Raw genomic sequence first — 25,618 nt, 5'->3', positions numbered from 1 at the left:
CAAACACCATCAACGAAATAGCAAACTAAATCAATGTATAAATTAACTAATGTGTATAAATTAACTGTGTGATTTGCTGTTTGAACGCAAACTTAGTTTAATATCCAAAAGTCCATTAATGTAATATACCAAACTAATAGAATCAAGGGAAAAAACCCATGATCATCTTAATAGATGCAAAAAAACATTTGGCAAAATCCAGTATTCATTCCTGATTTAAAAACAAAAACAAAGACTTCTCAGCAAACTAGGAATAGAAGGGAACTTTCTCAGTCTGTTAAAGGACATCTACCAAAAAATCTATAGCTAACATTATTTTAGAGAATGAGAGACTGAATCTTTTCTCCTTATGATAGGGAACAAGACAAGACGTCCAATCTTAGTACTCTACTGAGCATCGTATAGGACATTTTCATCACTGCAGTTAGGCCAAAATTAAATATAAATAAAGAAATAAACTAAAGGAGTCCAGATTAAAAGAGAAGTAAACTGCCTTTATTGATGGATGACGTGATTCTCTATGTAGAAAATCCTAAGTAATCCACAAAAATACTATTAGAACTAATAAAAAGTATTCAGCAAAAACAGAGATATGCACAGTCAATTGCATATCTACATACTACGAATAAACTTTCTGAAAATGAAATTAAAATAATTTTATTCATAAAAATCAAATACGTAGGAATATATTTAACAAAAGAAGTACAATACTTGTATATCAAAAATTACAAAACACCGCTGAGAGAAAAGGGAACTTTCTGAGAGAAAGAATATGTTAACTGAGGGAAATTAATAAAGATTTAAATAAATGAGAGGACATCCCATGATCATGGATTGAAAGACTCAATATTATTAAGATGGCAGTTCTCTCCAACTTTATCTTAGGTTCGATAAAATCCCACCAATATTCCACTAGGATTTTTGCAGAAATTAATAAGCTGTTCAAAAAACTTATGTGGGAATTCATAGAACCCAAAATACCAATTTTGAAAAAGAACAACAAAGTTTGACGACTTAACGCTTCCTGTTTAGAACTTAATATAAAGCTACAGTAATCAAACAGCATGATAGTAGCATAAAAACAGATATATAGATCAATGGAGCAGAATTCAGAATCATGACACAAACTCTTACAATTATGGCCAACGATTTCACTTAGCATGCTAAGTAAAAGAGGCCAGACACAAAGGGGTTTAAGCTGTATGATTTCATTTGTACCGCATTCTGGGAAAACTGCAAGAATAGAAATCAGAGCGCAGGTGGCCAGGGCTGGGTTGTAGAGTGGTATTGACTACAGAGGGATACAGGTAACTTTCTAGGGTGATGGAAATGCATGTCTCGATTGTGGGCATGGTTACACTACTGTGAACATTTATGACAACTCAACGAGCCGTACACTAAAATAGGGTGAATTTTACTATATGTAAATTATTTCTAAATAAACCCAACTTTAAAATTAGGTTTATTTATAATGACATCTTAGCAAAATTACCAATGTGATTAAAAGAGAATGAGCCCTTGACTCAAAGCACAGTGATGCATGTGAACTTAGGCTTTGCCACTTGCTAACTGGAAAACTTCATTTTCTCTTCAATAAAATGCAATCGCAATATCTACCATGTAATAGATATTATTATTTTTCTCAGCTATTGGGAATGATATATTTAGAGCAGGTTTGTGACTGCCACATAATTTTGTATTAATTTGCTTCATATCTTAAAATATTGAAAGTATCATCTGAAAGCTGAGGGATTTTTTTTCAATTTGTCATTTCTGTTTTTTCCATTTCAAAGAGTAAAACGTTAAAGAAGTGTATTTCTCCTTCCTTTGCCCATCCTGTCAGACAGGCCTCATTCCCGAAGCAGGCGGTCTAGGGCCCCACGCTAGACTAACAAATTGCCGTCACTAACAAAAACCTATCTCCCAAGTTCAGAACAGCCCATCGCTTTCTTGTATTTTTTTACTATTATCTAGTCCAAGCTCAAACGGATGTATTGTGGGAAGTTTTTCCCAATAAACCCAGTTTGACATATATATCATCTCATTATCTTCAATAACCCCTCCCATTAAAGTGTATAGAAAGTTGTATGCATGTGATTTCTTTTACAAATTGAATTATTTGTCTCATTTGTTCACTTCATAAGGTTACGTCAAGATTTATTGCATTCCATTGCTTATACTCTTGATGGAATGAGATTTCCTGTAACCAAAGTATGAGAGCCTCATGGCGCCCAGGATCATGTTTTGTGCCAAGCTCCCTGTGTTAGTGTGTTTGATAGTGATAATAAAAGAATAAGTAGGACTCATTTCAGAATTTGTTTCACATCGTTGTAGTTGGCCACTATTTTTTAAAAGCTTTGGGGACAAAAATGAGGAAAGAAATTACATATTTGATAGAGATGATGAACTTAAATGAGGAAACTTACTTTTAAAAATGTGAGAATCATGAGAATATCTGATCAGAAACTTAAAAACAGTTTAATGGGAGTCAATGATTCTATTGAGGGATTAAACAGAAATCATAGAGGTTGGTCATCTCAGGACTTATAAAATGTTACGAAGTAGTATTCTCTGTAATTCTACTTAAAATAGAATTATAATGAATTAAGAGTTTCAGGATATCATGAACTTGGTTATTCTAAAGGAAAATTGTGTATACTCTTTGCTTTGCTTTGTAGAAAAGAGTGTCTCTAGAATGTGTTTCTAAGATGAATTTTTCTTACAGATGTGTAAGAGTTCTACCCTGATTGATAAAGTTTAACATTAAAATCCTGAAAAAAAAAAAAAGCAAAGTGTAATGAAAACTGGGAGGTTAAGTATGAAAGTAATCAAGAATATGCTAAAAAAAAGTAATTAAGAGAAAAGACTGTCAGGTGAAGTTTAATATAATCTTTGCTATAAATCTATGCATAATCCCAAGCAAATAAGAAGAAAAAGATTGAAGCGGAGTCAGCTAAAATATTACTTATGTTGTTTGATTGATTTTCACTCCGATTTATTAGTGCATGAAAAAAAGATTATTTTTGTTTTTTCAAAATGCTCCCTTAATTAAAACCTTAACTTAAATAATTCTGAAGCATCCTTTAACGATTCCTAGCTCTCTGATAGAAATAATGTATTTTGAAACGTTTTCACTCTCCTCTGGGTGAAAAAGAAGGCCAAGTTACTCCCAGTTTTTAGGAAAGAAAACCATCCTATTCCTTCTATTCCTCAATGTTAATGTGAGCATGGTAATAAAACATACTAAATAAGGCTCCCCATGGCTGAGCGAAACTTTCCATGATGGTACTACGTCAGCCATGAGGCTAATCTGGCTGCCGGTCCATTGCCCCACTGAGGCTCAGCTGCCTCAGCAGTTCTGGCCAGTTAGCTAGATGTCCCCTGCTCCCTTTCCTTACCATTTCATGAGTTCATTTTGGGATAACACACACTGATTTGCATCCATATGTCTTTAATTTTCAAAGCATTTTCACATATATATTACCTTATTTTATCCCACTTTGTAGATTGGGAATGGATCGCTGGCTAGATTACTATCATGATGTAAGAATGATGATGCCAGGGGCTGGCCCCGTGGCCGAGTGGTTAAGTTTGCACGCTCCGCTGCAGGCGGCCCAGTGTTTCGTTGGTTCGAATCCTGGGCGCGGACATGGCACTGCTCATCAGACCACGCTGAGGCAGCGTCCCACATGCCACAACTAGAAGAACCCACAACGAAGAATACACAACTATTTACCGGGGGGCATTGGGGAAAAAAAGGAAAAAATAAAATCTTTAAAAAAAAAAAAAGAAAAAAGAAAATAAATAAATAAATAAAAAAAAGAATGATGATGCCAGAATTAGCAGTCACCTCTCACCTCTAAAAGTCTACCTATTATTTCTGATTTCAGGGACCTTCTCTGAAACAGGAAATAAACAAAAAGTTAAGTTATTGTATGGTGGAAAGTGAATGAAATCTGGCAAAATCCAATCTAAGTTTGAATCATCAGTTTCCTAATCCGTAAAATGAGGCTTTATGTATTTTCAAGGTTGTAATAGGGATTAAATGACACAATCCATATTTGGAACAATTAGCATTTTGCTTAGTTCAGGAGAGAATCTCAATTAATGGTAGTGAATGATAAAAATAATGTGTGATTCTCGTAAGACTATCATTAATTGAAGCATGTAGTACAACTGCTGGTAGCTGCTAAGCTTAAGTAAAGACTTGTTTTGAAGATACTATCTTTCTATAGGAATACTCATACATTCAAAAATAATCCATTATGTGCCAGGTGCTGGAGATGCAGCAGTGAGAAAGAATCTGCTCTCATGAAGCTTATGTTTCAGGTGTATCTTTCAGCATTTGCAGCCTGGGCTTCTTCTATAACTTTCTTCCATCAAATAATGGTACTTTAATAGAATCTCAGTAATGGATTTAATTCAGCACCAAATATTTGTTGAGGGAAGGAGGATGGACAGATTGAAACTTGACATTTACTAGAATGCCAGTCAATCAATGTCAATGGCCCAGAGTCCATGTGCTGTTGACCGAAACTTAATTGGGAGAAATCTACTAATAGTTAATATTGGTATTATGCACCCATCATATCTGGGGCAGAAAGCTCTCAATGCATTCTGTCTCCTCTCTCCAAAAAGTTCATCATATTGCTGCCATGTTGCCAAGTTAGAACTTTGAGTGGAGCCCCAGTTGTTACCAGGTCTTATTAAGAGAACTTTATTTCTTATCTAGTATGTTTTAAGTCCGTTTGATTTTTATCCCTTTGGGCCCTGTACTTCTAGCATTCCAGACCCAAATAACTGTGGATCTGCTGTGAAGGCAAATAATCTGTAACCAACTTATAAATCAAAATTGGGGTTTCTCTCATCTGTAGAATGGTTATTGGTCATTTTACATCGACACACACTTCTCAGCAATTCTTCAGCCTCCTGGGTTGCCCTTGGCTGTTGCGTAAGCCTAAGAAACCTGTCCTATTGGAAAGATTTTTTTTCCCTGTCCCCACAATTGTCTTTCTGGTTGCGAATCTCTCTCAACAGAATCCTGGCCTGGAGCTGCTGTTGACACTTCTGAAGCTTGTTCCCTAGGATCAAGAAGTCAACCTCATGGAGGTCAGTGGCTGTTGAGAGGCAGGGCCATAGATTAGGCCTAAGTAAAGGCAAGGACTGCAAAGGAGGTGATCAGCTGGGCCTTTGGGCACAGGCTGTTGCAGCTTGACCTTGAACCAGAGAGACAGCCTGATCTGGAATTGCCGATGAGGCTGAGGCAAGTCAGGTATCTTAAGCATGAGTAGGTGAACAATGTGCCCTGCTTTCAAGCTGCAAGCCTGCTGCCTGTGTGAAGAAGCCCTATTTAGCTTCCATCATTGCGTTGCTAGTCACAGGTCTGGGTAGGCATCTTAAGTCTTTCGCTCCCAATTCCATCCTGCATTTAGAGTCCAGGAGGCAGCAATAGCACTAGATTTATATGGTTTATTCTCATGGTTTCAAGTTTGCTTTGGTTGGATTAATTACCTAAATTCTAACCTTGGCTTTGGTTTTCCAATTCCCAAAATGTACAACGTTTGGGGAGCTTGTGGCTTGATTCCCCTCCATTCTATCTCAATCATTTATTTAGAAGTGCTAGCTGGAAGACATGGTTACTAGTATTCTCTTGGCTAAAGCCATCCTCTGCCTGAAGCAAACAATCTTATTGAGATGGAGAGCATAATTTCAAGATTAATACTCATGAGCTGTGACTGAGGAAGAGTGTGTTTGACCCACTGGCCCTGGCAGTTAGTGGTAGGGCTGCCAACCAGGGTCTTCCTGTGTCCATCAGACATGGGATTCTGAAGAAGGTTGATCAGCTTACTGGTTGTCTTCACTGTGTAAATGCATAGCTTAAGAACGACCTGTATGTATGCACATAGGGAAGGGGAGCTCCTGTCCCAAGCCTTTGTGCCCCATACCTTAGGAATATTGGTTGTCCTTTGTTTCTTAATTCTGTTCATATCAATCTGTAATTGACTTAGAAACCTACTTCCTTTAATGTGTAAGTGGAAAGGCCCTCCTTTTTGCACATTTAGAAGGATACTTCCCTTGCTTAAATGTGTAGGTTAGAGGGGGTCTTGGGCCAAGACAGCTGCTTGAAGAGATGTGCTGAAATCCTAAATGTGTTTTGCCATAAGCAAAACTTGCTGCCATTTTAAGCTATGAGGTTGACCTCCTTCTACCCTAGTAGCAGAGCGTCCTGTTGCCCTAAGTGTTTACTGCAATCCTCCTTACTTAGTCTAGAGAGTGCTGACATACCAGCGCTACGGAAAGCTTACTGCTTTGTCTTTAACTCTGCCTTGACATTAAAGGGTTATCACTTCCAAAGACTAAGGAGCTTTTTGTTAAATTTGTAAATATCCTAACTCCAAAACATGCCTGAGATATCTCTATACCCACGATACTGGTAAACCCTCATCTTTTTGACAATTGTAATATCCACTTGAGGTAACTATATGATTTCAGAGTCATAAATCACTTCCTTTCAAGACAAAACTAGGAAAGTATCCAAAGACATTCGCGAAGATAGCCATCTAAATATCCAGGCCGGTAAAGTGAAAAGAGAAAACCCCAGCCTTAATAATTTCTATGATCTTTTGGCTGCCTTCCTTCTTACTGTGCTTCCAGGAAACCAAGACCTTTTCAGGTTTCAGAATCACTAGTGCCCTGACTTCTCAAATACTTCAAAATGATTATGCATCCCAACAGACAGTTTAGAAAAACATGTAAGAGAGCCATTTCCATTTCAATTTAAATGCATATTTTGCCTCTGTTGATGTGTTCTGGTGCAAAGGTTCAGCATTCCAGTAGTGGGTTCTGTTAGGTCTTAAGATAATAATTAGATAATAATTAAGCTTGTTTTTCTTTCTTTGGTTTCTTTTTTTCCTTTCTTAATCTTTAAAAATGACTTTTAAGTTTGCTCCCTTGGGCTCTATATCTGGTATCCTAGCATGTTTCAGATGGCTCAGGTATTCATACATTGCTAATTTTGTTGCAGTTTGGTAAAGAAATATACCTTTAGCCACTCCCCTAGTCTAGACACCTGTTGGTCTCATAACAATTGTTTTTCTTTTTTTATCGTCCATAAGTTAACTGGTACATTGGCATTAATAATGGTCCCTCCTAACGTTAAGATTCAGAAATTAGTTCTATTTGTTCTCTAAGTACTTATTCTATTGCTTTTAATATTTAAGAATGTTTAGTTGAGTAGCTCTCTGAGATGAAATTATGTTCTGAAGGGTAACTTAATTCAGCTCCCGATCTCCTCTTCTGAAACCCACATATAATTCCTTATATGCTCAGGGTCTGCAGTGTTACAGCGAGTTCTGCATTTACACAGCATTATACTCCCAGGAATATTTCTTTTATTAGTAAAAGAATCAGACACATTAGGGTTTGATTCTCTAACTTTTGCCCACTCAAGTGGCTATTTGGCTTTGAAATTCAGTCTATAAGAACCGCAGCTTCTGTAAAAATATGGACAATAATAACAATCTTTGGAGATCGTGAAAAGAAAATGAATATGCTTGGAAAGCATTCATCAAAGTGCTTAGAACATGGGTAAGCACATGAATAATGATGGTTATGAGGATGCTCCTACTAAAAAGGACAAGGAGAAAGGAGAGAAAAAAGAAGAGGAGGAGGAGGAGACGCAGAAGGAAGAGAAGAGCAGGGGCATGTCATGGTTGAAATAATGAGATTGCACCATAGCCTTTGGGGAGGGTTTTCCAAGTATCTCTTTAATTTGCATACTTCTCATCTTCAATGCAATTACAAAGAGCAGTGAGAGTCTCTGAAAGGTTTTGGGTTTTTTCCCAGAAAGATGCCAATAGAAACTGCTTCCCACTTTCTCTGTGTTGGTCCTTTGCCCTAACCTGTGACCGCCTTTCTGCATTTTCTAACCGCCATGGTGCCCCTCCATCAAACAGCTTGTACCATCGTGACAGCTCTGATTCATGAGAGAGTCCTTTGTCCACAGCCTGCCAAATGGATGTTTCAACCCAATTAGATAATGTTGGAGTTAGATTTAAAATTTAAATAGAGTTAGAAGCTGCTGTCTCTGTTTTGTAAATTACATATGAAAAAAATCCACTGATTTTTGTCTAGTTAATTTAACTATTCTTACTTACAATTAATGGAAAAGAGGAATTGGAACAGCAAGAGAGCAAATGTAGAATAAACATTGAAGTTAATTTTCAGTACAGCTAGTCTTTAAAGTTTAATAGCCAATAAATATAAACATGAAGTGACAGTTGCCTCATTACATACGTAAACACGCACATAAACCTACCCAGTAGCTATTTAAACAAACTAAGGAGTACATCTCCTACTTAGGTTCTGCCTGAGCCTTTTTTACCAAGGCTCTCATTCTTTTGGATTTATTTTTTTCCTACCTTACCACTGTGGCCATCAAATACAGTTACTAAAATAGTGAGTTCTAATGAAAAATAACTTTAGAGTCTTAACAAAGAAAGAAAAAATACTCTTCAGCTAGCCCTTCAAGTTATGGAAAACCTAGCTAAAATATGTATTTTTATCCAAAGTATCACCATTTGCTCCGAGCCTAACCATTAGATTGCTCAAACCATGGATATATCAGGTGTGAAACTCTGGGCGTAACCATTGTAGGGAAGAAAAGCCACCCACTCAGCAGAAGGAGCTACTGCTGTCTCCCCGGAGATTAGGCTTCACAGCTATTCCATCAAGGTCATGTTTCTGTACTTCCTTTGATAGAAGATGCTTTTGATTAAACAGAATTCTTTTCAATTTTTTGTGCCTTTGTTCTGTTATAATGCAATGAGAATAAGAGAATGTCAGTCGCTTCATGAGTCAGTGACGCTGGGTTAGAACTGCCTTCAGAGGAAAGTCTGAAACTAAGATGACCTGTGAGCTGGATGTCCTCTGCAGGGTTAGCTTCCAGGTGGCTGTCTGAGCTCACATCAGCATGTTTTTGAGTCTCAACTGTTGCTCTAGTCAAATATTCTTACTCTTTTTTGGGTAATAACTTTTGTCACTATTCTTTTTGCAGTTTTGCTAAAATAGCACATACTTTATATCATATATATATATATGTGATATATATACAAAACCTTTGAGTACAGGAGTTAGCATCATCAAGTACTGATTGCTTATGCAAATTAGGAAATATTAAGCTACACTATGTCTATTTTAAATAGAGTAGATTGTTTAAATGACTCCATTTCAGAACCTTTGCTTCAATAAATTTTGTTTTGTAAACCTGCCTCTAAATGTTTCCCTTTCCAACAGCAGAGTAAATAAATAGACAAACAAACAGCTCTTGTTGAAACAACAGTAATTTATTATCTTGCTCAGAGAAAAAGTGAGATTTGAACGTGAAGAAGGCCTAGGGTGTTACTACCACTTTTAGAAATTTATACACATTGTTATTGTCGTTGTCTGAGGAAGAGTAGCCCTGAGCTAACATCTGATGCCAATCCTCCTCTTTTTGCTGAGGAAGAGTGGGCCTGAGCTAGCATCTGTGCCCATCTTCCTCTACTTTTTAATATGTGGTACACCGCCACAGCATGGCTTCATAAGCAGGGCATAGCTCTGCGCCCGGGATCCAAACCTGCAAACCTGGGCTGCCGAAGCAGAGCACGCGAACTTAACTCCTACACCACTGGGCCAGCCCATGTTATCTGTTGTTTTTAAATGTAAATTTGAACTCGAGCTAATTTGCACTTTCTCAAATAAATTGATGAACTTCAAATAAGTTGCCTCTAATCACCCAATGTTATTATTTTCATTACATTGTCCTCTAATTTTTATTAATCTACCATACATGAAATTGCCTGTAATTTTAATGATCCTATACATAACATTTTGTGTTCTGCATTTATATACATATTTCTTTATGTTAGCATAACTTTTATACTTATTGTAGTAATAAAGACTAATATAAACTTAACAATGTAAGATTCCATAGTGTTAAACTCTTTCCCTTTTGTTGGGTTATGGTGTTAACAACAGCAGCAACAACAACGATAGTCCATTTATTGACTGTTTACACAATAAATCTTCTGTTAAGAATACCTTTTAACAAAGTAGAGACCAAGCTTAGTTTGTTATGTGTAAAGGCCTAGACTTCAGAATTTGATATATTCAGATTTTTACTGTCTGTGTGATGTTAGTCAAGAAAAAAAAAAATTCCCTATTTTTTCCTCACCTTCAATTTCCTTCTGTGAAAAAATAAGAATAAGAGCTGACTTAGATGTTGTACCTACCAGAGTCTGGCACATAGTAGATGTTCAAAATATGGGAGAAGATTGTTATTGGAAACTACTTCTAAAATTTATCCAATTCTATAAATGAAAAAATTTATACTATTTTTGTGCATGTTTCCAGATGGATTTCCAGGATAATTAAATGGCCAGTGCTACCAGCAATATGCTGCATTCATTTTTTTATATATCAAATCCTTACTAAGTTTACCTTTCCATCATTCTTCTTCTTTGTCTTTTTTTCATTCTTCATTCTTTCAACAAATAATATGGCTTGTTGTGTACCTAGTATTTCTGAAGTCAGTGTTAGACTCCAGGTTGCAACTGGCATGAAGAAAGTGCTATCTACTTAAAAAGAGTCAAAAGACTCAGGAGCAATCTCCATTGCCAGGTCAGTACATAAATAGAAATGTGGTGCATGTGTGTGCGCGTGGGTGTGTGTTTACATGTCTGTCTTCCCCATGAGGTCATAGTTGGTCCTCTTGATATCATATCAGTCAAGATGATCAAGCTATAGCCTCCTAGGAAGGACACAGGTAAACAGATAATACAATATGAATTCTAATAACAGATTTATGCACAAAATGTTGTGGCTGTATATTTCTGCCTAAGGGGTTAAAGATGGTTACAGAATTCACTACTGAATTAAATTTTTTTTCAAGTGAATATCAGCTTATCAGTTATCTAGAGAAGGGCCCAAAGTTAAAAGATGTGGGCTACCCAGAAAAAACAGAAGATACAGGGGCTGGCCCGGTGGTGCAGCGGTTAAGTTCGCATGTTCCGCTTCTCGGCGGCCCAGGGTTCGCCGGTTCGGATCCTGGGTGTGGACATGGCACTGCTTGGCACACCATGCTGTGGTAGGCGTCCCACATATAAAGTAGAGGAAGATGGGCACGATGTTAGCTCAGGGCCAGGCTTCCTCAGCAAAAAGAGGAGGACTGGCAGTAGTTAGCTGAGGGCTAATCTTCCTCAGAAAAAAAAAAACAGAAGATACAAAGTCAAGTGTGACAACATAGGAGAAACCTTCATGTCTGGCAACTGATGTTTTTCCACAGCTGTAATAATAATGGTAGACGAATTACTATTAGAACAGGAGGGTGAGAAAGTGAGCATAACCAGACCAGAAAGAAGAGGAAAAGTTGGCAAATACTGTGTACTTCCCATATGACAGGCAGTATATTGGAAATTTCATGCATATTTTGTCACACAGCTCTCAGAATAACCCTATTTTGGAGGTGACGTAAATGAGGCTTTGAATATGAAGTAAGTTGTCCAAGGTCATACAGCAAGAATATGGTGGAATTGGTGTTCAGACCCAAGTCTTTGAGGTCAGATTCCCACTTCTCTTCACTGAGATGCAATTAATAGTTGAATGGGAAACCACTTCAGTGTTTTCTCATTTATTTGGGTTTCATTAACTTCTCTAAAGATAAATCCTTGGAATTTTGTTCTGTGTTATTTCAAACTTCATTGACAGCACAAAGCAGATGTTCTACAAAACTTACTTTATCTTTCTTTGATGTCTGTCAAATGTAAATGCTTCCTCTCTATAAAGATGGCTATAGTTTCCTTGTGTTATGTAGCAGATTCTTTTTCATAGCCTTTATGCTTTGTTTTGCTTCATCACCCATTTATCTATCCTTAGATATGGCCCATGATTTGCCATTAAGTGGGGTGGATGGAGTGTCTTTTAACCTACTCAGGGTTGTTCTGTTTGCTCTTGTAATCTTATTTCTCTGACCTTTGGCAGGAGGGCTGGTTATCTATCTGCCACTCTGGAGCCTGGCACAAAGAGGGAGGGAGTCAGAGCCCTGGAGATTTCCTTCATGAGAACTTCATCCTGCCATTTTGGAAAATGGCACTTATGCTGATGGGCAGCTTTCTCTATCCATCCTCATTGGCCCAGCCTGTGTGACAGATTGCGTGGGGCTGACTCTAACCTTCTTTCTAGTGCCTCCTCCAGGGAAAAGCCCCACTACCTCCAGAAAAAGCCCTGCCATACTCAGTGCAGCTCTTACAATGTCCCTGATCTCTTGATCCTCTGTAGAGAAGTGAATTCCCATCCTCTGCTTCCAATCTGCCCCCTTTTTCTAATATCATCCCTTCCAAATTGAGAACTAACAATTCTCTAGACCAGAAATCAGCCAACAGTTTCTATAAAAGGTCAGATAGTATATATTTTAGAATTTGTGAGTCATACTATTTCTGTCACAACCTCCCAACTCTGCCATTGTAGCGTGAAAGCAGCCAGAGAAATATGTAAATGAGTGGCTGTGGATGTATTCCCATAAAACTTTATTTATAGACTCTGAAATTTGAATTTCAAATAATTTATGTGATTCTTTTGATTTCTTCCAACGATTTAAAAATGTGAAAACCATTCTTAGCTCACAGGCTACCCAAAAACAGGCAGCAGGCTGTAGTGTGCCAAACCCTGCTCTGGACAGGCAGCGTGCCGCGGCACCACTTCTTCTGCAGGGTAAATTGGGGTCTGACTCTCAAGGTCTCCAGTCTGGCTCTTCTCTACAGCATCTCCAATCCAGATCAGCTTTTCCTAGTTCCTGTGATCATGAAGTTTCTTCCTCGAGTCTTTAACCATTTCCATTTTCTCCTTTATTTGCACAGTGTTTCCCCCTTGGGATCTGCCATAGGGAAGGTGGTTAGTTTCTGTTAGCAAGCTGATGTCTGATCTAGAAGTGAAAGGTGGATGTTTTTTTCTCTCTCTGGAAATTTTCTTTACTATTTAACCTTCTGCTGTTCTTCAGGAACCTCTCCAATGAAACTAAATTAAACTGACTACTAACTAGTTCGTAATTCTTTGAATGAATATATTTGAACTTCATTCACATGATTTTTCAGAGTATTCTTTTGACTTTTTTCTCTTGAGATTGTGTTGCAAACAGGAAGATGCTTGGCAAGTAAGTGAAAGGATTGACGGAGTAAAAGTGTGAATTGAGACAAAAAATATATGCCAATTCCTACTTTTGTTGTTGCTGTTTATTCATTCATTTACTCAGCAAATACTTACATGTGCCAGACGTTGTGTCCCAAAATAAGATGTCACTCTTTATTTGACATACAAAGATGAGTAGGGTACCATGCTTGTCTTCCAAAGAAATAAAAGGGAAACAGAGACTGATGAGATACATCTTATGTAATTCTCTGATATCTGTTACTTATATTGTAGGGCATACAGAGCACAGGTAAGCATAGGAAGAATGGTGTGCTCTGCCCACTCCATATGTGATGGTAAAAGAGCATGGACCATAGAGCTCAGATCCTGGGCCATTGTTCCACTACCCTGAGCCTTAAAATCTGTCAAGTGAGGAGACTACCTCCTTTGCAGCTTTGTTGTGAAGATAATGAAGTTTCTTACATAGGCATGATGTAATGCTCAGCACATAAGCCCTAAAAGGAATTCCATGTCAGAGCTTTTTTGTTTGTTTTGTTTCTTGTTGATGAATTTATAGCCTTCCAATAATGTTATACCAATTCTCCACTAAATTTATTACTTCTTAATCAGTAATACACTACATAGTGTGTTTTCACCACTGTACTATGCATTATGTGGAAAATAGAGGGGTGTAAATTAAGGGCCTTCTGTTGGATTACCTGTCAAGTGTCTTTGTTTTCTAATGCTATAGTTTGGGAAGATACCCTTGTGTGAATGATGTGAAATATTTATTGACTGACTTTGTCATCTCTTTGTGTGTCTCTGTAGATCTGAACAGTGATGGCACATATTGTGGTTAAGAGTTGCTCAGTGGACCATGGATTGACTGAACTGTATCCATTTCCATCATGATGTACACCACTAAGGCTCTTTACTAGTAGGTATTTTCTATTCAATATTATTCACATGGTTATGTACTGAGATTTTCAATAGTGTACACTTTTAATGAAAAATGTGCAAAATACATGTGTTCGTGGTGCTGTTATGAAATGTGGCTAGATTTAGTCTTTTTATGTACCAACCAATTGCAAAATGAAAGTCCAGGTTAAGATGTATCTATTATGTATATGTATATACATTAGTATGGTAGTAAATGTGTATCTATAAAGGCAGAATTTAGAAGTATAGAATTTTACCTCTCTTTTAACTGAATAAAAAAAGTCACTGGAAAGTTTCAACATCTTTCAGTTCTTTAATATCATATAAATCTGCAATGTAAGTCTAAAGATTTTACCTAGTTTAATATTTTGAAACAGTTCAATTTTATTGTAGTTTTACCCAACAGGGTGTCTGATATGTGTCCACTTACACAAGTATCATACGGTAATTGACATACGATGTTTATGATGTTATGGAAGGGGAATTATACTCAGTGTCAGAAGAACTTAATTTTAGTTCCAGCTCCAACATTCATCACTGACTACTCCCTTGAATCTCTAGCCCTTAGCTTCCTCATATGCAAAACGAGAGGAAGAATTTCTGCTTTACCTAATTCGTAGATTACAAGTCAAATGAGGTGATATTATGAAATTATTAGTTAGCTGTAGACCCCATAAAAATAAATAGTTTTGTCAGTGGCTGACTAGTATTACAAGTAGGGAGCTGGAAAAAAAGTTATAACTATGATTTTCTTTTTAAATTGGTTAATACAGCCTAATATTTTGTATGTTATTCAGCAAAGAGATAAATGATAAAATCAGACAATTTTAATTTAGGACCCAAATTTATTTGTTGTATTGGAGAAAATTGTGTTTAAATGAAATGTGGAAAAACATATATGTTTCACCACACACACTGCATACACGAGTCTCCACTAACCATAAGTATTAGATTTCTGCTTCTGATCTCTGGCATATGTACTCTCTTATTAGCTTTTATTTTTCAGTGTTTACACTTGGAGAAAGAAAGATACATTGTATGCTTTTTATGTATAGTTGAATTTCAGGATACTAAGGGAACAGTGTAGAAATTCGATCAGATATTCCTCATTTAGCTTACTGTATTTAATGCTTCTGTTTACTGAAATCTCTTTAACACCTTATATGACCATACTCTTTAGCTTACAGAGTACAGCTAGCTGTTTAAAATAAAAGATTAAAAATGAAGATCTTAACAAATGCATCTAGTAATACTGAGAAAGACTTTTCCACTAAAATTAAAGAAGTTATTATATAACCAGGCCAATGCAATGTAACTGTTTGCAAATTCTTTTCCAGAAATTAGATAATTTTATCATTGAGAAGGCAATAGCTTATTACACAAATAAAATGCTTGCATATAAGTGAAACAAAAATCGAATAACAAGAAAAATCCATCCACTTGCTGATATAGTAGCATAGTCCTTAAGTATAGGGCATATCTAGAGTCAGATTGCCTAGCATTGCAACCCAATTCCATCATTTTCCAGCTTTGCAATGCTGGGTGAGTCGTTTAATCTCACTGTGCCTTAGTTTGCTCATCTGTAAAATGGGTCTGATGATAAAAGTATTTATCTCACAGAGTTGTTGTATAGATAACGTGAGCTAATATGGTCCAGTGCTTAGGAGCACTGTGGGACTCTTAGGAAGTAACCAATCAATATTAGCGATTATTATTCACTGGAGGAGTATGGGATTATGGTGACGACCACAGATTTTGGAATCAGAAAGGCCTGTGTTCAAAACCATTTGTTAATTAATGGTGAAACCTAAAGTAGTTACTGAACTTTTAGAAGTCTCAGTTTCTGAAAACTAAAATGGAAATAAATAAAATATACTCCATGCTGCTTTTGTTGGGATGGTTTAACGGCATCTGGCAAGGAATGGTAGCTCTCACCTTCACTGGAGTTGTGAAGATATGATCACAAATGATTACATAATGCAATTATAAAGTAATATAAATCAGAGATTCTCTGATTCTGAAAAACCTCCTTGCCATAACTTATATTTAGGGGACTTTTAGATGTACCCAATAATGAGATTTGCTTTGTTAGATCCAGAATTTCAAACAAGAAAATAATTTAAATCAAATGATAAAGGCAAACATAAGTTAAATCTGGCATCCTGATTTAAAAAATAAAAATGACAAAAATCCATTGACTTTTTTAGGCCTAATAGGGAGTATCAGCTCGTTGTTTAATTTGTTAGGAAAATTGGGCTGTTACCACATTTAAAATGACTTTTTTCTCTGGAGAGAAAAGGAAAAGAAGAAAGGAGGTGAAAATGCAGACTGGGTGTCACAAAGGGATGGAGAGGAAGTGCTTGAACTTTCATAATCACGTGACCTAAGTCAGGCTGTATACTTGTTCTTGTTATGAAGAAACTTAAGGTGTTGTCCTTCGGGCTTGTATTGGACAAAATTCAGTGGTTGTAATGGGTGGCATTTTTCAAATGAGTCATAATTTGTTCCCAAGGTGGGAAATACTGATAACTCGGGGCAATATTCTAAGCCAAGAATGGATTGCCTGGCTGCTGTGTATCACTCAGAACAGAAAGTGAAGTCTCCTTCCCTCACCGGGTAATTAGAAACCCTCTGAAACAATGCTGGTGTTTGGTCAGCCCATCTCTGTATCTGTCCATATCAGCAGCCAGAGTCTGTCACATGTTAATTTAATCTGCCTTGTTTATAATTTAGATTGCATTATGATTGAACATTGCCTTGCACACTCCCTTGTGTTCTTCTTGCTGTTTCTTTTTCCAATAGCTTTAGCCTTTATAAAGTTTGCCCACAGCAGGGACAGCCGTGCTTGTGGAGGTGGCTTCTGAGTGTAAAGGTTTTGGAGGTGGTTTTGTAGTTAAGAGCCCACGTACCATGGATGTAGGGATAAACCTGACTGCTGCTTGACTGTCCTTGCTGGGAGACCTGGGTGAGAGAGGACCTCTGATGAGGCTTATTCTGACCTCTGTAGGGGAGGAAGACATTTCCTCTACCTTCTGTGGGTTCGTCTGGCTGGAGAACGAATTAAATTCACATGAGACAGAATAGCAGGAGAAAATTAAACAAAGCTTTATGAGGACCATGGCCTGGGGCCTTTCTTCCTGAAGGAAGAAAGGGCACCAAAGAAGTAAGGTGCACAGAGTGGTTATATACCCCCAACAGGATGTTTTACATATGATTGAAATGTCCCTCCCACAATAGTCACAAGATTGCTCTGTCGGCACAGGCACAGCGCTTGATGGACACGGCAGGTAATGGGTCTGCTATCTCGAGAGCATGTAGCAGGAGGCAAGTCTATTGTCTCAAGCTGGGCGGTCACAGGTGAGCACAGCAATCAGTTCCTAGCCTAAGGAAAGATGCTTAATCCTTAAGGAAATACCAACCTTGGGAGGGGGAGGGAAGCTGTGCCTTTATCTCAAGGGCCTTTGTTCTTGCCATAGGGAATATCTAAAGCAGGTATACATACAATGCATGCTCAACGGCCTCAGTCAGGCCCTTTTGGAAAGACAAGGTCAGGCCGAATTAGGTTTACACCAAATGGCTTCCTCATGTACTCCAACACATCCCGCTGCTTGCCATCTTTACCCGTCAATGCACACATGGGAGAGGCCCGGGCAAGCTGAGCAACCCGCCAAAATGGCCGAAACCACCACAGCTGAAATATCATATCCAGCAAAAGACAAAGGAGGATGTTGGAGGTGGGGGGGGGGAGTCAGTTACAGAAGGTTACCAGACAAGCACAATAAACAACAGATTTAAGTCCTTGCCTTCCCTGTTGATTAAGAGTTTCTAGAGATAAGGTCATCTCCCCTTCTTCCTGGTAGAGAGGGAGATATCTTTACAGATGGAGAGTTCTTTTACAATGTAAATGTCTCTTACAAAGGGTAAGTAAATTCTACTTTTCAGTTGCTTTCCTGTCTGCAAAGTAACGAGCCACAAATAATCATCATGCCAAAGAGACATATCTTGGGGTGGCCAATTCCAGGCCCCCACGCCTCCTTCCACAGGGCTTTGCATCATTCCATATGTTCCGTCCTTCAGCGTGGTCAACATTCACATTTTGAAGTCTCATGTTGGGACTCGCAATGTCATAAAAAGAAAAAGAAAGAGCAGAGTCATGGTGTTGGACTGCCAGCCCTACTAAACAAATGGGTTCTCATGTCTCCCTGCTTCTTTTCATGGCCATTATACATTTGTGATGTTTATCTTAAAAATTATTTGAGGCTTTAGAAGTTCCCTTCTAAAGGAGCCTGATTTAGTCAGGTATCAATCTAATACTTCCTAAAACAGTAACTCTAAAAACTAAAGAGAAGAACAGTGTTTCTTTCACTGTCACAGTGCCAGCATTGGGAGGAGACATGGGGTATTCAGAACTGAAGCCAACTGTAATTTGGAGACAGGTGAAATCTCTATCAGTGGGACTTTCAGAATAGATAGGCTTAGTCAGACCATAACTGTAAGCTTAACGTAATCATGGTGAGGGGAACAGTTAAGCCTCAGAACAGTTGTTCAGAGTTGTGAATGAGCAGGATGTATCGTAGGACAAGCAGGAGATGAGTTCATTAAAGGTGAGTGTCTGCTGAAGAGTGACTAAAAGTAGAATCAGATGAGCTGCGAATGCCGCAGAACAGTGCATGTGGCCCTCTCTCATTTGTCTGCGTAGATCTCTTCCACCTCTTTGCTGACCAAGCCCCACCTAGAAGCACCCTGTCCTTACCTGCGTGGCATGACACCACGAGCCTCCCAGTGCTTGTGTCCATCGGCCTCTGACTCTCCCTTCCAAACTCATTTTACATGCTCTGCCGTCTATGAAAACTTTCTTAATCCTCCTCTTCAAATGGACTGTTCCTGCCTTTTCTTTCACGTCTGGACTGTGTGCGTGCTTCTGTGATAGATCACACGCGCTTCTGCACAATTTGTTTACATTTCTGTCTTAGTCCATTCGGGCTGCTATAACAGAACACCATCAACTGAGTAGCTTATAAACAACAGAAATTTATTGCTCACAGTTCTGGAGGCTGGGAAGTCCAAGATCAAGGCATTGGCAGATTTGGTGTGTGGTAAGGGCCCGCTTCCTGGAAGGCTGTCTTTTTGCTGTCTTATGTGGTGGAAGAGGCAAAGGAACTTTGTTGGCCCTCTTTTATAAGGGCACTAATCCCATTCATGAGCACTGCACCCTCCTGACCTAATCACCTCCCAGAGGCCCCACCTCCAAATTCCATCACACTGGGCATTAGGATTTAACATATGAATTTGGGGGACACAAACATTCAGTCTGTAGCAGTATCCATTTATCGCATTACTCTCTTGACTTGTTGACAGCAGTCCTTGTCTTATTCAGTCTTGTATTTCCAGTGTCCAGCACTTAATAAGTAGTTGCTGATTAAATTAATGATTGAAACAGTATCATCCTCTGTCCTCAGACAAAACAGAAAATAATTGCATTTACCATGTCAAACGGATTTCTATGGAATGTCTTTCAATATGGATATTAACTTTAAATTGTTATTCATATAAATCAGTAAAAAGTGTAACCAGAAAAATGAACAGTGGCCACTTTTAGCATGCCATGATATTTATATGATTTTAGCAGTTTTAGCAAAAGGTAACAAGAGTTTTGAAAACATGTAACTGACACTACTAATGTCCTTATTAGTTTATCATTAAGCATATTATTTTTAGAATGATATTTCAATAATGATGAGAATTACTTGACCTCATCTTGACTGAGGTTTGAATGATTTCCTCCATGTAAATTAGTAATAAAATAGTTCTTAAGCTCTTTTTTTATAGTAATCATTATATATGTATTTTGAAGTAACTTTGCTCATTTGAGACCTGAGTTATCATAAACTATTAAAAAAGTACATATATATCTGCACACACACACATATATACATATACGTATTTCATATGTCCATATGAAGGACATATTAATCTGATGTGGGGAAGGTGCAATGTGTATATTAAGAGTAATTAAATATTCCTGTAGTTTTTAACTGTTCTTAGAAGAATAGAGAGATAAACAACTGAACCAAAAAAAAAAAACCTCTCTAAGTCAATAAACAAAACCCTAGTTAGATGGTCACATGAAATTTTATCTGAAATTTATTTTAGTAGCTGTATATAGCTTAGAGGCAGACTTAAAATAGTTTAGTTTAAATGTTTATTCTTGAAAAGTACCATTTTAACAGGAAAAGCCAGTAAGTCCACTAAACCAGTATTTTAACTCTCAGCCTTCTGTAACACAGCCCTCTAAGTGATACGCTCAGTGTACATCAGTCGTTTACGGAGGAGTCTACGTGGCTACCTAGGTAGAGTTGTGAGCAGCGCAGGCTCTCTCAAGCTTTTCAGCTTTCACAGATGGCTATAGAGAGCTAAGTGGAAAGTATTAAGCTAATAAAGACATCTTTAAGGGAGGAAAATGGGCTGAGAGGGTACTCCGGTTTTCAATGCCTGGGCTGTTTAAGATTGACACATTTCAAGCAAAAAGGGACAATGTTTGAATGAATCATATATCAAGAATATTCACTCAGTTGTGCAAGCAGAAATGTAATGTAGTAACTTAGGTATTATCACATTATAAAGCTTTGATACGCTCAAATAGGTAGAGCAACACATTAAGAATATATATTCTTGAAAGAAGCGGGTTTTTTTTTTTATTATTCCCAAAGGTAACACTTGAGAAAATTCAGGGTTGTTTACTGATAACTATATAAGTCTCCATTTTATGTATTTGAAGATTATACTATCTTGGTGACTATTTTCTGACATTCCTTGTAGCTAAAGGGCTTACAGCTGTATGTTAAAATTTAATAATAATAACGGCTACCATCTACTGAACTAGTAACTGTGCAGTGGGGTTTCACTGTCACATCATCATTTAATCTTCACAACAGCTCTGCAAGGACAGCGTTATTATCTTCTTTTTACAATGGAAGAGATGTATAATGTGCAGTGTACACAACTTTAATTGCATATTTACATAATCTAAATTGGTGACAGCCTCACCTCTGTAGGACCGCATAAGTATAGAGGCATGTAATATTTTATATGTGGAATTAGAAAACTAATTTTATTTTTGAAATAAAATTAATTTTGAAAATATAGTGTGTTTCAGGTTTTAGGCCATGTTATTTAACATCCTGAAGAATAAATAGCTTATAAAATTATAATTAAAGATTTCCCCTTCTATCCTTCTGCAGTAAGCAATATGAATAAACATGAGAATCTGTATCTGTTTGAGATGCATCCTCAGTGGCAAATACGAGCAGGTGTCTTTCAGGGGAATGCATTAGCCCTTTTTAAGATTGGCCAGTTTATCCTTAAAGTCAAATACTATCTTTATTTAGCATGTTTTCTTCTGTCTTATTTATTCTCATTAATGGTTAGTGTACGTACTGTGGAATGAGCACGAGTGGTAGTATACTTGATTCCACAAGATGAAGACTGGGATTCTTGGGTCTCCACACCAGGCACCCCAATTTATGCTTTCACATTAACTCTCTCTTTTCAGCTCAAGGAGTTGAAAAGAATTTTGTTGAGTCATCTCATATTTTGCGTGTCTCTATGATAGGCCAGTGTTTTACTGTCCCTTAGATGTGCACTCAACTAATCTATTTACCCAAACAAGGAAAACATAAATTTAATAACAAACATGCCTAGGAAGCAGAGAGAGTTTCGAAAAAGCAGTGGTTTTAACACCTGATTTTTAGTAAAGAAGATAATTATAATATTTTGAAGCAATTTGAAATTCAAGAGAATTAAATTATTTGAAAATAAAATCATGTTTTAAATTATATTAATTAAATATTTGAAGCTGGAGAACTCAGGTATTCCATTTATTCATTCAACAAATACTTATGGACCTCCTTCTATGCAGTAGGCCCAGGAGATGTGAAAATAAAGTCCCTCTGTGGATTTTATACTTCTAGGTAGCCACTGGGGCATGAGGGGCAGGGATGTGTGAGAAGGAAGGGAGTAGAATGTGTGTGTTTCTGTCTATGTCTAAGTGTGTGTGTGTATATCTATATTTATATAGTCATGCACCACATAGTGAAGTTGCAGTCAACCACGGACTGCATAGACGACAGTGGCCCCCTAGGATTACTTCCACGTAGCCTAGGTGTGTAGTAGGCTACACCATCTAGGTTTGTGGAAGTACACACTATGATTTTCCCACAACGACAAATCACCTCACCTAATGACACATTTCTCAGAACATATCCCTGTCACATGACTGAATAGAGAATGATATATAGCGCTAAATATATTTGTATACAAATGGTAATAAGTTCAGTTTTAAATAAAAGCAGCTCCTTTTTATGTATTTTCTACCTTATTTTCTTTATTTATTTTAAGAATATTTGTAGATGTTCCAGAATCTAACAGAGAAATCCCCAAGACTCTTAGACACCATCAGACTGCACTGAGAGTGGTTAAAGGGGTGATGGGGACAGAAACCATGAGTACTATGAGACCCAAAGAGAAAAAATTACACCAGAGAAAGAGAAGCAATTCTTAGTTTCTTGTTCTTTAATCAAGGTTCAAGACCTCTCTGTGCTGAAGCATGGAGCAAAGTGGATGCTTTGCACTTGTGTTACCTAATGACATGAAAGTTGGTAATAGAACCGGAGCCATTGAGTCATGTGCATTACTTTCTGAGAACCGTGGTATTGATGTGCACTTAGAGCTTGCGACAAAAGGGACAATCCAGAAATTGGAAAAACAAAGTGTCAGCCAGGTACTGTGCTTAGCCGGTTTTCCAATTGGAAAGTGAGTCAATCATTTTTAGTGATTTTTCGATACAGTTTAGTGATGACCTCTTTATTAAACTCAGCAAGTAGATATTAAACTCTGTTTACTTCGATTGCAATGATAGATAAAGTAGTCCATTCTTCTCAAGAGGGACAAAAAACATCATAACAGTGCATTCAATTAAAAAAAAAATTCTTTTCATGAAGCACAGGCTCATGTTTGAAAGCTGACCTATTTTTTAGGTTCTCTGAATACTTGGCTTTGTTGGCTTTCCCAAATCAAGACCATTCAGCTTTCATGCTGCTGATGCAAAAATCAGTGTGTCATACACAAATGTGGCACAAAAGACTTTGTCGTTGTTCTTGATAATTCATTTTTTAGTTTAGCTTTTAAAAAACTCTAGATTTTAAAAAAATAATGTAGTCAAATGATAGTGTCTAATGGCTTTTTGACAATGGGCAAAAGAGTGCTGAGGTGGAGGAGCACTAATGGTACCTTAATGCTAATTTTGCCTTTTTTCCCTCCTCTCCATGTAGGGAGCAAAAATAAAGAGATTTCTGCCAAAGTGAAAATTGTTGATGAAGTAATTACCGTTGGGTCCCCATCCTAAGTACTAACCTGAAATGGGCAGCAGTCTAATAAGAGAGTAATTAAAGCTGCATTTCAGTGTCTATTAGTCTTATATTAAGCCTATTAAAACACATTAAATAGATTATAGTAATGTCAGAGGCATCCTGAAGCTGGAGATCCATCTGCAGCTTCCTCAAAGGAGAGGTACATAAGATAAGTTGCAGGATAGAATAGTAAGTCTAAAGCAGTGAAAAGCCACTGCATATAAAGAGTTCTGGGGGGCCAGCCTGGTGGCGCAGCGGTTAAGCGCATGCGTTCCGCTTTGGCGGCCCAGGGTCCACCGGTTCGGATCCCGGGTGAGGACATAGCACTGCTCATCAAGCCATGCTGTGGCAGGTGTCCCACATATAAAGTATAGGAAGATGGGCACGGATGTTAGCTCAGGCCTAGTTTTCCTCATCAAAAAGAGGAGGATTGGCAGATGTTAGCTCAGGGCAAATCTTCCTCAAAAAAAAAAAAAAAAGAGTTCTGGGTTGTTTGTTTATTTCATCCTGTTATAGCTCTCCCTGGGAAATTAAAACAAAGCAGGGCACATAGGAGGAAGCAAATAAATGTTAGTTGAATTGAATGATACTCCTGCTTACTAATTTCTTTGAGAGATCAATTACTAGCTTAGAATATACTGATAAAGTTTCTTTTTTTTAATTTTAAAAAGTAACTTGGATGTAGGACTTTAATCTCATTCTTTCATTCATGCTTTAGGCTAGGAGACCCTTAGGGGCTATTCAGCGTAACAAAAGGCCACTTAATCAGGAGAGAGAATCCTTTGTTCAGATTCTCTTTGCCTACTAATGAGAAAGGTGAGAAAAACAACTTGATCACATTGTTCCTGATGCCCAACTTCTTTATTTAGCTAACTGCTGAGCAAAACTAGTCCTTCCATGTAAGTTCTCTGTCACTGTTGTTCAGACTTCAAGGGTGACCATGAATCAGTCACAAAATCAGTTTAGTAGGTTGGCACAGCATTTTAAAATGCTAGACAATAAAATAAAAAAATGTCAGAGTATATCTCATAATTATTGTTCATAAAGCCTTTGTTTCATTTATATTTGTATGTATACGTGTGCTTTTTGGGTCACATGGTAAAATATGTTTTTATTGGAGGGTCAGAGACAAATTATTATTAACCTAATCTCCTCTCATTCTTCTGAGCACTTGTCTTCTTGAGTTAATTTGTAACTTGTACATTTTCAAAATCTTCGTTTACTCTTTTCCGTTAGTTCAGACAGCTCCTTAGTTTCTCTGTATCTGCATCTTGATAGCCAACACTTAGTGTAGTGACCACTGGAGGAAGTGCTCGTTAAATGTTGGAAGTATTGAATTAATAATATTCTAAAAGCAATTACAGTGCTGTAAGTCCAAATGTTGCCTTATATATTAATCCCACCCTCTTTCTCTTCCCTAAAACCTTATTGTGACTACTGGCAATTGCCACTATGAAGTTGCCAATAGAATTTCTGAGTCATTTATCGTGTTCCCTGGCCTCTTTATCAAGACAAGTGATCCATCCAGGGGATTCTATTGCTTGATACCCTTTGAAATACTCCTCTTCTTACCTTGCTGTGACTACTATTTGGCCCTGCAATTTTATACCTAGACTATTGCAATAAACACTCTGACAGTCTAGCTCCAGCATTCCTCCCTTCTGGTACATCACTGCCCTGGCCAATCGAGTTCTTTCTAACACAAAAATCTGAATATTTTACTCTTTGTGTAAATATCTCTGGCAGCACACACCCTTTGCCTTGAGATTACAGTCGAGACCCATTTGAATAAGAAGAAAAGGCACAACAAGATGGATTTTAAGATATTCTCCAAACATATCTAGCCAAGCCCTCTCACACACCTAGTGTTTGAACTGAGGTCCAAATTTTCAACTATTAAACATGTTGCAATCTTTTGTGTTACTGGGCCAATGGACTAGCCCCTATTCGCCTCTTTGCCTAGAATGTCTTTACCTTCTGTCATGCCTGGAAAATGCCTAACATCATTTAACTTATTGGTCTAAGTTTTTGCTTAGAATTCTGAGGGGCTTTTTGAGTTTTTGTAAGAATTCTGAGTCACCTGAGTCAGCTCCTCTGCCGTTACTTACTAA

The 25,618-nt window shown here is 37.6% G+C and overlaps 1 protein-coding gene across 6 annotated transcripts in view; it reads left to right on the top strand.

Moving 5' to 3' along the window:
* Positions 1-25,618, top strand: part of CHRM3 (cholinergic receptor muscarinic 3) — a 455,156-nt gene that overhangs the window by 122,173 nt on the left and 307,365 nt on the right. For all 6 annotated transcript variants that reach the window (XM_044758496.2, XM_070492156.1, XM_044758503.2 and 3 more), the window contains exon 2: positions 13,990-14,098. The gene's annotated coding sequence lies outside the window, so the exon portion shown is untranslated. The remainder of the gene's footprint in view (positions 1-13,989; positions 14,099-25,618) is intronic.

The sequence above is a fragment of the Equus asinus genome, chromosome 2 (assembly GCF_041296235.1).
Source record: "Equus asinus isolate D_3611 breed Donkey chromosome 2, EquAss-T2T_v2, whole genome shotgun sequence".
Lineage (NCBI taxonomy): Eukaryota > Metazoa > Chordata > Mammalia > Perissodactyla > Equidae > Equus > Equus asinus.
The sequence above is the reverse complement of the archived record's forward strand: the minus strand, read 5'-3'. Positions and strand labels throughout refer to the sequence as shown.